This window comes from Pelodiscus sinensis, chromosome 20 (assembly GCF_052426305.1).
Source record: "Pelodiscus sinensis isolate ZL-2025 chromosome 20, ASM5242630v1, whole genome shotgun sequence".
Taxonomy (NCBI): domain Eukaryota; kingdom Metazoa; phylum Chordata; order Testudines; family Trionychidae; genus Pelodiscus; species Pelodiscus sinensis.
In genome coordinates, this window is record NC_143071.1 from 31,019,535 (window position 1) to 31,037,930 (window position 18,396).

An 18,396-nucleotide genomic window follows, 5' to 3' on the forward strand; every position below is an offset into this window, starting at 1 on the left:
GCAAGTATAGTTAAGGTGGCTAGATGGTAAGGGCCACCAATTTGTATACTCAGAGGCTGTGTCTATACTGGCTACTTATTCTGGAAAATCAGCCGCTTTTCCGGAATAACTTGCCAGCTGTCTACAGTGGCTGCTTGCTTTTCCGGAAAAGCACTGACGATTTCATGTAAGATTGTCAGTGTTCTTGTGGAAAACTATGCTGCTCTCATTCGGGCAAAAGTCCTTTTGTGCAAAACTTTTGCGCAAAAGGGCCAGTATAGACAGGTCAGGTTTATTTTCCGCAAAAAAGCCCTGATTGCGAAAATGGCGATCAGGGCTTTTTTGCGGAAAAGCACGTCTAGATTGGCACGGATGCTTTTCCGCAAAAAATGCTTTTGCGGAAAAGCATCCGTGCCAATCTAGATGCTCTTTTCCGAAAATGCTTTTAACGGAACAGTTTTACGTTAAAACCATTTCCGGAAAATCATGCCAGTCTAGACGTAGCCAGAGACAATTCTGTGGGTTAGAAAGCTTCATTACAAAAGAGAAAAAAAACCACTTTTATGGTTTGGGAATTTCAAATTGATGTTAAAACAATTAAAAACCTGATAGATTAATTAAACTTTGCCCTACTTACATATTGTGAAAAGACTTTTCTTAGAGAGAGCGAGACAGCCTCGAAGCTCCCTGTTGCCTGGAAGAATCCACTCTGCCTCAGACAGAGGAGGAAAAAGTTAAAAATTCCTTTGTTCCCAGTTTGAAATCCCTAACTGCATTGTTATTGGCTGACCAAATATCTGGCTAGGATAACCCCTTAACCACGAGGACTGACCAGCAGCCTGGTGGCTATGACGGGGAGAGTAGGAATGAGTGTTATGCTTTTGGGATCTGCATTTGGACCACTGCTATTAAATGTCTCACATATGTTCTTGAAAAAGGAGAGAGTAAAGGGATAAATAGTGACTAAATCAAAGTCGATAGGCACTTCCCCATTCCTCCTTTGAAAAGTACAAGAGTCCAGCAGGGACTGTTGTGCATTTCAAAGTAATAGAGCTTGGGTTCAGCTGGGGACTCTGAGTCCCCCACTGACCCCAGGCTCCATGCCGTGCTGCATGCCATGAGGAGCCCCAGGTCATGCCGTGTGGAACCTGGGGCCAGCTGGGGAGTTCTCAGCTGACCCTGGGTTCCATGGCTGCCACTTTAAATGTGTGGAGCTGGCTTTTCAAAGGGGCAGCTGCTGCACAGCTGATCTGTAGCTCAGCCATGCAGTGCTGCCACTTAGAAAGCTGGGGTCGGGGGGAAGGAGTACTTCAATCTCAGAGAGGCAGCAAGGTGTGGGGAATTGACTAGCTGACTAGTCAACAGACAACTATCCCATAAGCATTTGCTTATGGGGATAGACTTGTCTTTAACATCCCTAATCCAAAGCTGGTAGGAATGAGTTAAAAAGGGGTCTCACAAAAGTGGACGTTTGGGCAACACAAGGGCATATGAATCCGTGTTAGCCAACACAACAGAAAAAAGAGAGGAAGCGGCATGTGAGGTGTGTTTCTATTTTTACTGGCTTGGACTCGAGCGCATGGAAGATGAGCGGGTGTCTTGGCATAATCCTGATGTCAGCGGGGAGCTACAGCCAACTGACCCGTCAGTGTTCAGTCCGTATCTTGTAGCGGAACAGCTGTGTTGTAGAAAGGGTTGGAGAGAGAGGCAGGTACTGGACGCTCTCATGGAGCTGTAGCATTTTTGGCAGTGATACTTCTTCCATGGGTTATTTGCTGTTCTTGCAGAGGCCTGCTGTAGGCAATCGGAGCCACTCTGGACATTCAGCTAGATGAGGGGCATCTGCCTGAAGTGAGTCTGAGTCACCTGTTGTTCCTATTGACAGTGGAGCTGTGGAGGTCTGTCGTGATGGTGTAGGAGCTGGTGTATGTTTTGTGAAATTATCTTCAGCCAGTGTCTGTGCAGCGAGGTGCCTCCTTGCGAGCAGAGAGATGCTGGTGATTTCCATGGGACAGATCCTGGGGAAGGCAGAGCTCTGCCCGTGGCTGGTAATTGTCTGGGATTGTCCTTTCCTGTCTGTAAGTAGCTGCACGTGGGTCGCTGCCCTTCAAATACAGCGATGTGGAGGGAGGGAGGGACGACAAAGTACAGAGCATCTGTCCGTGTAATCAGTGGACATCATCACATTGTTCTCCAGTTGCTTGCTCAATCATCACGTCCCTCAGAGGACCAGAGTATTCTGGGCAGGGTGTGGGTATAGTGGACTGAGGGTGTGGTAAAGTGGAGATGGTCATAGTTTCTTATAAATTATGAGCATTTTAGGACCTGGATAGGCTGGAGAGGAATAAAGAAGGGGTCTCCAGTGACCAGCAGTTAGGTGATGCACATGTTTATGTCTGTGTTTTGACCAGTAGTGGTGGTTGAGTTTACAAGTCTCCTCTCATTCTCTTTTCAGTTCTCAGTGGCATTGGATTCATGAAAGAATGGCTGACTTGTGGCAGAGACTAAAGCCTTGAGCCCATCACTAGGGCTGGAAGCCAGCTAGTGCAATGAGTTTGGCAGTTTAAAAGATTCAAGGTATAAGTTATTTTGAATAATGTCTACGCTACACACTTATGTCAGAATAAGCTAACTACTTTGGAATAGAACATCGAAACTACAGGGAAGCCTTGAAATTAGTCTGTCAGGCTCCCCTAATGTTGACGTACTACATTGATTTAGAGTCTGAGGAAGCACTGGGGAGTAATTACTTTGAATGACTCTGGGGAGTAGTTATTTCTAAATAAGAACAGCTGAGCATATATACTGAAGACATTTCAAAATAACAATTTCTACATCAGGGTTATTCCTCATCACAAACAGGAGTCATTAGTTTGTTATTTCACAACTCCTAAGTGCCTAGTGTAAAAGTGCCGCAACAGAGCATTGACACTCGATGGCCACTTTTGGCAATGCATGCACAATTCTGTAATGCAGCAACTGTGACACTCGGGGTGTGTCTAGACTACAGGGATTGTTCAAAAAATCTTTATGTGCGTCTAGACGGCCGCTGCGTTCTGTCGACAGTAAATCAACAGAATGTGGCAGTTTTGTTGACAGCAGTAAATCTCATTTTACGTTCTATGAGGAATAACACTATTTTTGACGGAGATCTGTCAAAAAAAGGGAAGTGTGGATGCGGGGAAGATTTTTGGTTGAAAATAAAGGCCTCTAGGTAGAAGCCCTGGTGGACACTCCTGCCAGAGCTTTCATCTCTATTGTTCCTGCCCAGACAACTTTGGGCACCGGGGAGGGAACATCAGGTGAGTGCTGTGAGGGTCCAACACACACAGGGCAGGGGAGGCGGGAGCAAAGCGGATGGTGCAGTACTGTGACATGTCATGCTGATCACATCCTGGGGGGAGGGGGGCACACACATGACTGACCTCAGGGAGGGCTGTCCTACCCCTGCAGCTGCATGGCTGCAAGGAACCACCTGCTCCTACAGACACTGATGTCAGGTACAGGCAGGGGTTTGGGACCCTGGGAATTGCCACACAGCTTCAGGCTTCTTAGCAACCTGCGGGAACCCCAACTGTGGCCTGGCACTTGTCTGTGCTGCTTGGCCATGGGGTGGGGGGCAGGATGGTGGCCTGCACACTGTCTGGGCTTCAGGGAGGCCGTGGCTGCTGCTCAGGGCATACCACTCCTTGGTGTGACCACATGAGCATCCGCTGATCCTAGAGGACAGGCACTGACTGCTGAGGAGGGCATGCTGTCTCTCAGGGAAAGTGTGAGCATGCATGACTGATGACTTTTCTCTCTTGTCCTCCACATCCAGCCCAGCTGTCCAGGAGGGTGGGGGGCCACACCTCTCCCAGCTCCCAGACGGCTGCAGGGAACCCATTGGCACTGGTGCAAGTATTTGGACCTGGTGCGGCAGCACATCTCGGCCCTGCGAGGGATGCAGGAGACATGTAATCAGAGGATGCAGGCAGAGACAGAGCGGCGCAGTCGCTTGCTGGACGAGTTTGTGCAGCAGCTATGGGAAAAAAATCAAATAACTCCAATAGTGTGTAAGGAGGGACTGTGCAGGAAATCCAAACTCTCTAACAGAAAACTGCTGTAAGGGTTAAAAGTTTTCCAGGCCTCTCTCCCTGTAACAGAGAGAAATCATCTTAACTCTAATCAAGACCCTTACAATGCGTATCTCAACTTCACGAGACTCCTAGTCTGTCACAAATTGTTATGTAAACTGTTATCTTTGTCACAGTTTGCCTTGTAGACTCCTCACTCAGGTTCTCATGTGCCTTTGTTCTGTAAAACTTACTTCTAGCACACCTGGTGTGAACAGAAACGTCTCAGAGTACTTCTGCTGAGACTTTAATATGTTAAAGAAAACAATCAACAACTAAACTGTCTGAACATACTGTATAAAGGATCCCGGAAACTGTCTCTCAGGGCTGCTGCTGCTCTCACTCTCGTAGCTGTCAGCCTGCATGCATAATAAAATTTTCCTTTTGGATTTCTCTCCTGCCTCACTGCTTTGACCTCCAGCCTTGGACCTTTCTGGGGACTCTGTACCCCAGGGGAGCGAGATTTCCCCAACACAGCGCACTGCTATTTGCACTGCTATCTGGGAGGCCATGGCCTTCCCCGGTCCTGTGTCTGTTCCTGCTCCTCCTGCTCAGCCTGCCCTCCCCCTCCCACCAGCTCCCCCACCCCTCCTGTCACCCCCCTGCCCTCCTTCAACTGCTGCCATCCCAGACTCAGGTACAGCCGCACCTCCTGCCCAGGCCCAGCCAGCACGCGCAGCCATCTCCAAGCTGGCCTCCGCAGCCAAGGTGGCAGGGGTTCTTCTTCCAGGTGGCACCCTCAGCCCTGAGCCTCCCTCCTCCCTTCCAGCTTGACATTCCTCTTCCCATCTGTGAGAGTCAGTAAGGGAAGCACTTTACTTTAACAAACAATTTATTTTTGGGACTGGTTTGTGGCCTGTTTGGGAAGGTCACCAGTCTGGGGACTGTAAGGAGCCCATAGTTTGAGCAATTTGCCCAGAGCAGATGACGTCAGCTGTGCCCAGACCCGGCCCGGTCTGTCACAGCCTGTCTCTGTTCTCAGTGTGAATGTGGGGCTGGGAGGGGCTTTGGACGGGGAGTGGGGGGAAGGCACTGGAGGCATGGGGCAATCTCACATTTGGAAGGCTGTGGGGAAACTCATTGGGCTCCTTGGGAGAATCGCTCCCTCAGGGCTTCCTGAATGTGCAATCCCAGCTGGAGGGCTTGCCGGATGGCAGCTGTCCGGGGCTGCTCAAAGTGCCTCCCCTCCACAGCAGCCTCATGCTGGGAGGAAGGCCTCCTCTTTTCTCTCCACTACGTTGTGCAGCACACAGTATGCAGCAACCACATCGGGGATGTTGTTTTCCCCCATGTCCTGCCGAGCGAGAAGGCATATAAACCTGCCCTTCAGATGGCCAAAGGCGCCCTCCACCTCCAGTTGAGCCCGATTCAGGTGAGAGTTAAAGAGGTCCCTGCTTGCATCGAGGTGTCCAGTGAATGGCTTCATGAGCCAGGTCATAAGGGGGTTTGCCGTGTCAGCCACAATGCACGTAGGTATCTGCACATCCCTGACTGCATAGTTTCACTCCAGAAAGAATGACCCAGCCTGCAGGCTGCGGTACAGGTATGAGTTCTGGAAGATGCGGGCATCGCGTGCCCGGCCTGACCACTCGACGCAAATGTCTGTGAATTCTCCCCAACACAGTGAAAAGCAGAAAAAAACCCTGAACCTGAAAATAAACTGCTGTGGTGTCCGAGGAAGCAGGGCAACCAGAGCAAGCACTGCAGCAGCTTTGCTTTCCCTCCAGGAGGTAGGCAAGCCAGAAGCAGGAGCAGAGCAACGGCTGTCCAGGGGATCCCTTTAAGCACGTGCGTCTGCAAAGGGCAGGCAGCAACTCCTGGAAATAAAGGCTGCCCCCATGCCCTGCCAGAAGCACTTCTGGGTGCCTTTTTTTTTTTGAAAGAGCATCCGGCAGTCTGGACGCTCTTTTTCAAAAAAGCTGATAGCATGATGCGGAGCAAAAAAATCAATCTAGAAGCTTTTTCAACAGAGGCTTTTTCGAAAAAAACTTTAGAAAAAGCCTCTGTTGAAAAAGGCGTGTAGTTTAGATTTACCGTTGGTGGCCATTTGCTGATAGACAGGCACAAATCTCTAAGGGTGTGTCTCCACTACAAAGTTAATTTGAACAAACAGCCATTAGTTGAAATTAACTTTAACAGCGGCTATACATACAAACCGCTTAATTCGAACTAGGCGTTACTCCTCGTAGAGTGAGGTTTACCTATTCGAATTAAGTAGTTCGAATTAAGGGCTGTGTAGCCACTTAATTCGAACTAGTTGGAGGCTAGCCCTTCCCAGGTTGCCCTGGTGGCCACTGTGGGCGAAACCAGGGAAACTTTTCTGCTGTCTTCCTGGCCCCGGAGCCCTTAGAGGGCCATGGTCTGGCTAGAGTGCTTGTGCCAGTTGCAAGCCTGCCAGCACCCAACCAGCAGACCCTGCACCTGGCACAGCACGAGCCAGCCAGCGGCTGCCACCCAGCCCTCTGCCTCTTCCCAGAACCAGGCTGACGGCTCCCAGGAGCCTGCCTGGGGCTGAAAGAGGTGGGCGCCTGCCTGATCTAGTGCGGAGATCGTGGATCTCATCAAGGTTTGGGGGGAGGCCTCCAACATCCATGATCTCCACACTAGGCACAGGAATATGGCCATCTAGGGCAGGATAGCTGCCAGCCTGGCCACCAAAGGTCACATGTGAACCCATGAGCAGGTTTTCATGAAAATCAAGTTGGTCCAGTGAGATTCCCGGCCCTGAGTTTAGAACATAAGAATGGCCATACTGGGTCAGACCAAAGGTCCATCTAGCCAAGTAGTTTGTCTGCCTACAGGGGACAGCACCAGGTACCTGGAAGGGATGGACCTAAGACAATGACCAAACGATTTGTCTCGTGCCATCCATCTCCAGCCTTCCACAAACAGAGGCCAGGGACACCGTTCCTACTCCATGGATCCAACCTCCCTGAATTTATCTAACTTCTTGTTAAACTCTGTTATAGTTCTAGCCTTCACAGCCTCCTGCGGCAAGGAGTTCCACAGGTTGACTATGTGCTGTGTGAAGAACTTTCTTTCATTAGGTTTAAGCGTGCTGTGCATTCATTTCATTTGGTGTCCTCTAGTCCTTCTATTATGAGAACTAATGAACTTTTCTTTATTCACCCTCTCCATACCACTCATGATTTTATAGACCTCTGTCATATCCCCCTCAGTCTCCTCTTTTGTAAGCTGAAAAGTCCTAGTCTCTTTAGGGGTTTGGAACAGGTCCCATTTGAAGATAGGCTAATCATTGTAGTTGCCCTTTTCTGAACCCTTTCCAAGGCCAAAATATCTTTTTTGAGGTGAGGAGACCACATCTGTACACAGTACTGAAGGTATGGTGTACCATAGTTTTATACTTCCCCTTCTCCTGCTTCCCCTGGCTTCCCCCTTCCAGCTCCCTCCTCCCAGGTTTCCACCTCCCCTCTCCCACCCTCTCTCCTCAGTCTCCCCAGAGGTTAAGCCCCACCCCTCAGTTTTCAAAAATAGAAACTCTCTTTATTTAACAACACACGTGTCATTTATTTTTTACATCAGGAAGGGTAAGTGGAAGGAGGTTAGGGAGGAATGGGGCATGAGCCCCCGATGGGGAGGGCTGGGGTGGCTCTGCGGGCTCCTCGGGGTGGAAGCTCTCCTGCAGGGCCTCCTGGATCCTGACAGCCTCCCAATTGATCCCCTTGGATGGCAGCCTGTGGCAAGTGCAGCTGGGCTGATGGCCAAGTGTTTTGATGTGCCTCCAAGACAGGACTGCTTTGCTGTCCCTCATCGAGGTAGACAAGCAAGTGGGGAACCCTGAGAACTGTCTGTCTGGGGTGGGGGTCAGGTTCCTTTAAGCACAACCCTCGGCTAGGAGCTCCACACTCTAAGTCCTAACTTGATGCCGTGCAGGCACTGGTTCTGGCCAGCCTTAACTTTGGTTCAGGGTCCACTCAATGTGGATATGCTATTTCGAATTAGCAAAATGCTAATTCAAATTAGTTTTTAGGTCTAGATGCACTAATTTGAATTAGCTTAGTTTGAATTAACTAATTTGAATTAAGTTAGTTCCAATTAGTGCTGCAGTGTAGACATATCCTAAGGGTGTGTCTACACTGTACCATTTTTCTGGAATAAGGGGCATTATTCTGGCAGAACAACAGTAGCATCCACACAGCAATTGTGTTATTTCAAAAGAAAATTGAAACAATGGAGGGCTTATTCCTCAGGGAATGAGATGTACCAGTGTCGGAAAAACGCCTCTTCTGAAAAAGCTTTTTCAGCAGCGGGTGAGCGACTGGATGCTCCACTGCTGCTATGTCAAAATAGCACCTCATTCTAAAGTTAGTCCTTTCCAGTGCATCCTGGGGTGCTAAATTGAGATAGAGCGTCCACACTCCCTGGAAGCCTCAAAATTAGTCTGAGATAAGCTCCCCTAATGTAGATGTGCTATTTCCAAAATCAGCTTTTCCAGAAGATATCTTCCAGAATAGCTTTGTCCGAACGAAAGTTGCGGTGAAGACATAAGCCTGCAGTGTAAACATAGCCTAAGGGTATTTCAAAAAGCACTTTGAAATCACCAACTAAAGCTCCACACTGATTGGATGCAGAATTGCATTTAAGGCCACTCAGAACCACTTCAGGCAGGGCTTTTGGTCAGCAATTACTTCTGGGAGCTGCTGCTTGAGGCTATCTGAGACCCTTTCACCTGGCAGGGAGGCTCGTGGGCCCATCCCACCCACCCTGGGAGCGGCCAAATAGCCAACATAGACCCCCCCCAGGGATGGAGATGGCTCCCACATTAGGAAGGCAGGAGAAGGTACCCACTGAAGGCAGGGAGACAGAGTGGGATCTGCAGTGAACTCAGGGATAGGGCAGGGATTTGTCTGGGGAGCACAGAATGGTGGGCTTGATCCCACCCTCCTCTGCCCACACCATCTGCCTCAGGGATGGGCCTAGGTCCTGTGTTAGAGAAGGGGGATAAGGGACCCTCTGAAGGTAGCAAAGTGACCCCGCCCCTGGTACAGCCATTTCTCGGGTGCTTCTCCTTTCCCTGGAGGGACAGCAAAGCCTTTGCTCTGACTGCTCTGGTTGCCCTTGCGGACACCTCAGCTTGCCAGTCGTGGAGCTAGAGCTGCCTCTGGGTACTCAATGGCCCTTAGGTATCGTGCTGCAGTTTCTACAGGCTGCCCTCCTGGCCATGCAGGAACGCAACCACCAGCTGATTGTCTGGGAGCGCAGCTCTTCCAGCTGCACCACGCTGTGCACCGCCGCTTCTTGCGCTGGAGACTAGATCTGACGGGTGGGACCGGCTCGACATGGAGCTCTGGGATGACCAACAGCTGCTCCAGAATTTGTGCACGAGGAAGGAGACCTTCCTGGAGCTGTGTTCCTGGCTCTCCCCTGCCCTCACACGACGGGACACACGCATGCGACACACATTCCCCTCTGGAGAAGAGGGTCACCATTGCCGTGTGGAAGGTCACCATGCCGGACAGGTACCGATGTGTCGGGAATCAGGTTGGTGCGGAAAAGTTGACCGTCAGGGCCCACGTCATGCAGGCGTGGCGCTCTCCAAAGGTCCTGGAAGAGGGGTGTGAAGTGCTGGAATGGGGAATCCTAGGGAAAGGGTGGTTGGGGGTGGTGGAGAAGCCCCTTTCCCAGGCAATTTTTCAGTCCCACCCTCACAGAGCCCTGCCAGGGATAGGCTACGTAGGGGGTGGCTCCTGATATGTGTGGGCAGGGAAGGGGTGGGCTGGGGGTCCTGCACGGGGCTCAGGCACCCCAGTGATTCTCTGTTTGTTGGTCTCCTGCTACAGGTGGTGCGGTGTGATGGTGTGTTGGGGAGCCCCTGACCCTGGGCCCCCATCCCCAGCCAGATGTGTCTCTTGGCCAGCCAGTAGAGTTAAAGGGTTTATTTCTTCTCAGCGACACAGCATAGCATAGGAGAGATGTTAACACAGGAGCGAGGGCAGACAGCCTTAGTCCTCTTGTGGGGAAGGGGCTTCACCCCCTTTCTTAGTCTCGGCTGGGCTAGGTGGAGTGAGGATGTTTTAGACCAACTCAACTGCCAGGCCCTACCCCCCAGCCTGATTGCTGACCCTGCATCTCTTCTTTTGTCTCACCCTCTGGGAACAGCCTTATCTGGTCAGGCTGAGACTTAGGTGTCTGGGGCTAATACACATGAGGAGTGACTCATTGGGAATCACACATAGCAACACAGCCAGGAGGGAACATCGGGTTACAAAGTAGACAGCACCTGCACTCTGTCACATGTGGGCCATCGACACCAGCCAGCTGGTCAGGGTCATCCACCTCAGCAACACGGAACCGTGTGGTAGTGATATTATTGACGGCACCCACATCCCTGCCCAAGCGCTGACTACCAACCATCTATGTATATAAACCACGAGGTTACTTCTCCATGGTCCCACAGGCCCTCTCAACTACCGTGGGCAGTTTATTGACATTTTCTTAGGCTGGTTGAGGAAGGCACGTGATGCTTGCATCTTCTGCGACTCCAGAGTCTTCCAGAAGCTGGAGGCAGGCAGTTTATTCCCTGATCTCATCATCAGGGTGGGGGATGTGTTCTACATTCTGTTGCCCTGGCTCACGAAGCTTTACACCGTACACCTTGACCCTAGCAAGGAATGCTTCAATTGCAGTCTTGGCCGGGCCCGCCCTGTAGTGGAGGGTGCCTTTGGGTGTCTCAAGGTGAGGTAGGTATAGCTCCATGGGTGTCTCAAGGTGAGGTAGGTATAACTCCATATATTTAGTTAATATAAATAAATATATGGAGCTATACCTATCTCATAGACCTGGAAGGGACCTTGATAGGTCATTGAATCCACTCCCCTGTCCTCGTGGCAGGACCAAGTACCATCCGTGGCAGATTTGCTCCAAATCCCATCCTTAAGGATTGAATTCACAACCCTGGGTTTAGCAGATCAATGCTCAAACCACTGAGGTATTCCTCCCCCCATAGGTTGAAATGTCTTGTCACCTGGCTGGATGTTGGGGAATGAAACATTCCCTGAAGTAGTGGCCAGTGTTCTGTGCTCTACAATATTTGTGATCTGAAGGGGGAGGTGTTCCTCCTGGGCGGGGGGTGGGGGAGCAAAGGCAGGCCAGGTCAGCAGGCTCTTTGAACAGCTGTGCACAGCTGCCATCTAGCAGGCTCATCAGGTGGGGGTGCACATCTGGGAGCCCCTGAGGGAAAGTTTCTCACAAGGACCCCAGTGACATGGTCCCCAGGATCTCCCAACTAGGGGCCTGTGTCTTGCCCCTCTTTGCCTTTCCTCTCTCAATCCTCCCCGTCTTCCCCTGCAGAGACAATAAAACTGACATTGTTTTTTGGAAACAAAGTGGGTGTGTTTTTTATTTGGGGTCAAAGTAGCTGGAGAGGGGCTGGGGAAAGAATCTGGGAGAGGAAAGTGGGTGGAGGGAGAACCTTTGAGGGTGAAGGAGGGGTAAAGAGAGTCTCAGAGTTCTACAGAGTACTTGAAATAAGCCATTTTGAAATAGCATTGAGATAAGATACTCAAGATACACAATTTGAGCTATACAAATGATTTCATCATTTGGCGCCGTCTATGTGATGCCAAATTTCAAAATAAGGTGCTCTAAGAAAACATCCCTTTTGCCTCATAGAATGATATTTACAGGGAGTTTGGAATAATGAATCCAAAAAAACCAAGTTTGCTGTGAAGATGAGGGGTTGATATTTTGGGATTCTTGGGTATATGGAAATAGCATTGCAGTGTAGCTGTAATGTTTGGCTATGTTCACACTGGGGAATTAAGGTATTTTGGGGGTTATTTCAAATAAAGTATTTGAAAATATTTTTCAAAATAGTGTGTTCCCACATCAGGGAAGCATCAAAATTTGTGAGAGGTAGGCTCCCTTAGTAAGGACATGCTACATAGCATATTCTAAGAGTCAATGTAGTGTAGACATACTTTAACAAGTATTTCAGAATAAAACGTGCCAAAATGTAATGGGGAAATGCTATTTCAAAATAGAGAAGACTTGTAATTACTGTATCTGAGGCAGGCTTTCCTAAAGTGGATGTGCTACCTTGATTTAGAGCCCCAGGAAATACTAGAGCATAATTACTTTAATGGCCCTAGGAAGGAGCTATTTGTAAATAGCGACAGTGGAGCATACACAATATTGCTATTTAGAAATAGCAATTTCAACAATGGCATTATTCTGGAACAAACTCATGTCACAAAAAATAAGAAGCGTGTTATTCTGAAATACGTTCAAAATAACGGGCTTCCCCTCTGGATGCTCACGTTACCACTTTTCTAAAGTGATGTCTTATAGACGTGCTGTTAGTTACTCCCCAGTGCTTCCTGGGACTCCATTTTGAGTGACTGTGCGGAGTACTTACTTTGTTATACAGCACAAGCCTTACATTGAAATAACAATGTTTTATAAGATCATCTGAGCATATACACTGAATCCATGTCAATTTAAAACAGGAAATATTATTAGGGTAGAAATGCCCCATTCCGAAATACCTGCCCTTAGCAGAGCAACAGTGACACTCGGTGGTCACCGGCGGTAATGCACGTATAATTATGTAGCGCCTCCACAGTGACACTGGGTGGTCATTGTCGGTAATGCACGTATAATTTTGCAGCGCCTCCACAGTGACACTGGGTGGTCATTGCCGGTAATGCACGTATAAATCTGCAGCGCCTCCACAGTGACACTCGGTGGTCATTGCCGGTAATGCACGTATAATTCTGCAGCGTCTCCACAGTGACACTCGGTGGTCATTGCAGGTAATGCACGTATAATTCTGTAGCGGCTCCACAGTGCCACTCGGTGGTCATTGCAGGTAATGCACGTATAATTTTGTAGCGCCTCCACAGTGACACTCGGTGGTCATTGTCGGTAATGCAGGTATAATTCTGCAGCGTCTCCACAGTGACACTCGGTGGTCATTGCCGGTAATGCACGTATAATTGTGCAGCGTTTCCACAGTGACACTGGGTGGTCATTGCAGGTAATGCACGTATAATTCTGCAGCGCCTCCAGAGTTACACTCCGTGGCCATTTGCGGTATTGCGGGCACAATTCTCTCAGGCTGTGTCTAGACTGTGTACATTGGCCCAAGAGGGCTTTTTCCCAAGTGGGAGCATCACTGTTCTTGTGCAAGAACATGGACAATCTTATAGTAGATCATCAGTGTTCTTGTGCAAATTCTCACAGCCAGTTTAGACAGCTGCCAAGATTTTGTGCAAAAGCAGCCACTTTTGCACAAAATCTTGCTAGTCTAGATGCACCTTTAGGCTACGTCTAGACTGGCATGATTGTCTGGAAATGCTTTTAATGGAAAAATTTTCTGTTAAAGGCATTTTCAGAACAGAACATCTAGATTGGCAAGAATGCTTTTACGCAAAAAGTGCTTTTGTGGAAAAGCATGTGTCCCAATCTAGATGCGCTTTTCTGCAAAAAAAAAAAAGTCCCAATTGCCATTTTTGTGTTTGGGGCTCTTTTGTGGAAAACAAATCTGAGCTGTCTTCACTGGCCCTTTTGCTCAAAAGGGAGCAGAATAGTATTTCTGCAAGAAGCACTGATTTCTTACAGTAGGAAGTCAGTGCTTTTGTGGAAATTCAAGCGGCCAGTATAGACAGCTGGCAAGTTTTTCTGGAAAAGTGGCTGATTTTTCCAGAAAAACTGGCCAGTCTAGACACAACTATTCTGCAGAGGTATTTCAAAATAACAGGCCAATTCACGCTCACTCCATTTGTCCTGTGTCTGTTGCTAGTTGTCCTCCACGTACATTCAGTTTCCTCAGAGTGGGCCTCGGGTTTGGGCAAGAGTAAGGGGTCTGGCTCTGGGTGAGATTTTTGAGGTGTGTGGGTTGGGGCAGGGTTTTGTGGGGTGGGAAGGGGTGAGGGGTTTTGTGTTTACCTCCACTGTCTCGGGCCCATGGGACATTTGAAATGGAATGGCTCCTAGGTAATTGCTACCTTTGTCCTTTACTAGTGGTGCTGGGGTGGGTGGGTGGGTGGGTGTAGGGCTGGGTTGCCTTTAGAACTGAGCACTCTCCTAGCAGCTGCTGCTCCATACTTGGCCACCCATGTTCTAATTTGTGTCAGGATTGAGGTCTGAGACCTTTGTGTATGAAAATTAAGTATTGGCGGAGCCAGTGGGGTCTAGAGGAGATGGGGCAGGGAGCCTGAAAGGAAGCGTTGGCCAGTGTTGAAGCTCACATCATCAGAGTACAAGTTCTCACACGTTGCCATTTGCCCATCATATTGGTTCTGGGGGGCATGGTGGGTTTATTGTTTGTATCAGGTGGCCTGGCACTATAACAGGGAATGACCACCCTCCTTCATCTTGAGAATGAGGCAGCGTGTATCCTCTGTGGCACCAGGCAAGTAATGTTTCCTGCACTCTGCATATACTCCAGTTGAAACACCCTATTCAGTACATCTAAAGTAGCTATTTCAGCACCCGTAGCTATGTACGCCCTGAGAAACCCTATTTCAGGTTCCTAAAAGGAAAACCTTGCCCCCAGAAAGAGGGGTGACTGTAGCCTCACCTGGTCACAGAGTTTGAGTCTGTGGAGATTAGTATTTGTTAGAAGAAGAGATGATAAATGCTTCAGGATGAGCTGCTCTTGCTGCTGCTAATGTAGAAATGGAGTAAAGGGAGTCTGTGGCCTATGAGTCTGCATTTATACATTCCTTTGGCCTGCAAGGCATCCTGGGATATTGAGGGGCGGAGCTTATGGTAGCATTTAAGCTGGGCATGTAGGCCTAGGGAGTCATTCAGCTTTGGGTTCCTTTGAGGAGGTGTAGGTAGGTACTCCTACGATCATGGTGAGTGTTGATATTGGGTAAAGCTGGGTTGTATTTTTGGTTAAAGTACCATTCTTCTGTTGTCATTTTTGATTTGTGATTTAATTGCATTTTATGTTATTTGTAGCGTATTTAATGCATGCGGGAAGATGATACAGGGAATTGTTTCTGATAGCCATTCTGCAAAACACACATCATTAGCATCAATAGGATTTCTAGAGTGTCTGCTGCAGAACCATAGCAGTTTTCTGGCTGGGTTATGCAGGGGCTGCTCTGAGATTACTGTAATGTGTAATGCAAGTTCTCTCTGATTCATTGTACTCATGGGGCTTTAGATGACTGAACGTGAAAGAAAAGGGGAAAAAATATAGCTGAAGTTAGCAATCAGGTTTGCAGTCGGGTTTTATTTGCATTTGCCAGTATTGTCCAATTTTGTATGGATCGGTGTTGTCATTTTCAAGATGCATGAATATTTTTATGCATTTTTCTGGTAGGTCTGTGAGTCCTCGACTACTGAGGGGAATGAGACATCGAGAGGGGAAACGCCCGTCAAATCATCCTAGTTAAGTATCTGACAAAGGGTTTGATGACGAGAAGCATTCCTGTGGTTGCGTCTTCTTGTTTTTGTATAGAAGCTCTCTAAACGGTGACTGTTGCTAATGGGAGTAGGAAAGGCATGCGGGTGGAAGGTCATTGTAGGAAGGGACCATGCATTTCCTCTGGAGGAAAGGGTGTTTCTGGGCCAGTGACCCATCTGTAGCTAGAGATGCTCCACGCTCAGTTTCCTGTCTGTTACACTGCACTGGGCTTGCATAATCGGTCACTGCTACTTTTTTCTTTCATCCTCTTCTGGGTGTTGGTTTTGTGCAGAGCACTAGAGCATCTTAGTTAATGATGGGCTACTGTGGCAGTGAGAGAGGGAGGATGAGCAGGAGTATGTAGAAGTGTAGCCATTTTCTGTGTCCTGAAAAGTGATCGAGGGGGTGCGGCAGCGGGGCACGGGGAGTGTACTTTGTAAAAGAAATGTCTTTTGTTAATGAAGCAGTAGGCGGTTGAAGTTTGCTCATTGGCAAGAACGGTACCGGATGCTGATGCCGGTTGTCACGTTCCACGGAGGATCGTGACCATTTGTTCATTCATCTGGGAAGACGTCACCGACCGAGGGACGATGACGTACGAGAGCGATGGCCTGTAGACAAAGGAAAAGAAGAGCTTGAGATCAGGAGGGGACATCAAAGTTAAGCGTCTTTCTGAGAGTTGGATGGTCAGAAGGATTTGTGAGGCTGAGGTTCATTGTTTAGGAACGGAAGTCCTGTCACACATGGCTATTGTGAAGAGGGATGGGAGCGGTCATTATATGGAGGAAGTGAGTATTTCTCCCGAGAGAGCGATGCGCATGTTGTAGTAAAAACTAAGCGTGCTTTTTCCCCTGCATTGCTTAAGCTCGAAACAGCAGGTATTGTTTAGCCGATTGCATATGTTGTAGAAGCTGCTAATCTTTCTGCCAGGGAATTGAGTAAACTTGCAGTGACCAATCATGTTGTGACATGCTGACCAGAAGGAATGTGAAATCTATAAAAGTTTCAGCTCAGGCAATGCTCAAGGTCGACCTTGCTTTGAGCACCGAGCTACTCGGCCCAACTTGTTTGCAAACAATAAAATAGAGTTGGACCCAGTGTGAAAGCGTGACTGTCTTGAGTCAAATTGAACTAGTCTGCAGGGGACGAAACTAGCAATTTATGCAAGAATGTCACTAGAGATGCACTGGGTTTGCACAAGCGATCACCACTATCTCTGTCTTTGGTTCTATATGCAGTTGTGGTCTTCTGAGGCAGATGCGAGCGTCCTAGCTAGCGAGAGGCCCCAGCGGGGTGGGAAATGTGGAGGGCTACGTTCAGGAAGCGAGTTGCATCTTTGTCATAGATACACATGCGTCAGGGGTGTTTTGGGCTTTTGGTTATTTTAGCAAACGGAGAGCAATAACATAGTATTGTCGCTTTTAGCGATAATGTGGAATTTGTTGTTGACATGCCACAGGAGGATTCGAGTACAGAGCCGAGGGAGCGAGGCAGGGCAAGTCCATCCTGTTCAGTCGTCGCGGTTTGAAGCAATGGAGACGCAAGTGGAAGTGGCATAACCGATGGCATCCGTGAGGTAAGTGTTAAGTTAGAGCTTTGAGTGCAGCCTTGACCAAGGCAACGTGGCCTTTGCTGTGTTAGGTGCGGTGGGCTAATTGCGAAAGGGTCCTTGGCTAATTAAATAAGTTAACTCGGATGCTGTTTTTCCATGCCCGTCGTCGCTTGTAAGGTGGCGTGCTGTCGTCTGGTCATCAGTGTGGTCGTCGTCCCGTACAATCGAACGTGTTGAGTTTTGTCACTTTCTTCGAATGGATCGTAGATGTGCGATATAGGTGTGGAGATTTGTCGGTATTATTTGAAGCATGGGAATAACGGTGAGGAGGGCTGTGTGGAACGTGCGTGGGGGGGGGGATCATTGTGATACTAGCGTGGTGAGGGGTCTCGTGACATGCGATTCTCGATTTAGTTATTTAAGGGTTTGTGGGGGAATGGGACAGAGTCATGTCGAAATAGATGTCATTTCCATCAATGTAACTGGCTTACAATAGTCTTTAGTGCACAGGCCGTTTGTCACGTTCAATTTTTGTCATTGTTGTAGGATGTGCCTCCAGAAGATATCTAATTTGGAAAACCAGCGATGCAGTTGGCGAGCGGGGGAATCTTTCTCTCACGGCAGTGGATTTGATTTCACATTTGCAAGTTAAGTACGGCCATTGATTGGGATGTTTGTTTGTTTGTTGTGCGCGCTCTGTGTTTCACTTGGGGAAACATGGTTCACCGGGCGCACGTCACTGGGAAAAATCATGTGTGTTTTTTGGAAGTGAAGGTCTGCATTTGTTGTTCGTGCCTTAACTGTGAGAATTGTTTTCCATTTCCATAGGAAGCGTTCACTGTTGGTGCGATGTGAAGACTTTGCCATGACCGGAGAAGAGTTTGGTGTGTCTTTGCCGGTTTGGAAGATGAAGAGTTTGCATAGGATTCGCTTTCAGATTTGCAAGTTAAGTACGGTTCTGATTAGGGGTTTTGTTTTTTGTGTGCTCTGTGTTTTGCTTGGGAAATGTGGTTCACCGGGTGCATGTCACTGGGGAAATTCACCTGTGATATGTTGCACATATGTGTGTTTTGGAAGCTGAGGTAGTTTGCGTTTTGTGTGTGTGCCTTAATGCTGAGAATTGTGTTTAATTTCCATAGGAAGCGTTCCGTGTTCGTGCCCTCTGAAGATTTCTCTGTGAGCGAAGAAGAGTTTGACTCGTCTTTGCCGGTTTGGAAGATTTGGTTTCAGATTCTTAAGTTAAGTACGGTCCCGATCAGGGGTTTTGGTTTTTGTGCGCGCTCTGCATTTCACTTGGGAAATGTGGTTCACCGGGTGCATGTCACTGGGAAAATTCACATATGACGTAGCATATGTGTGTTTGTTGTATG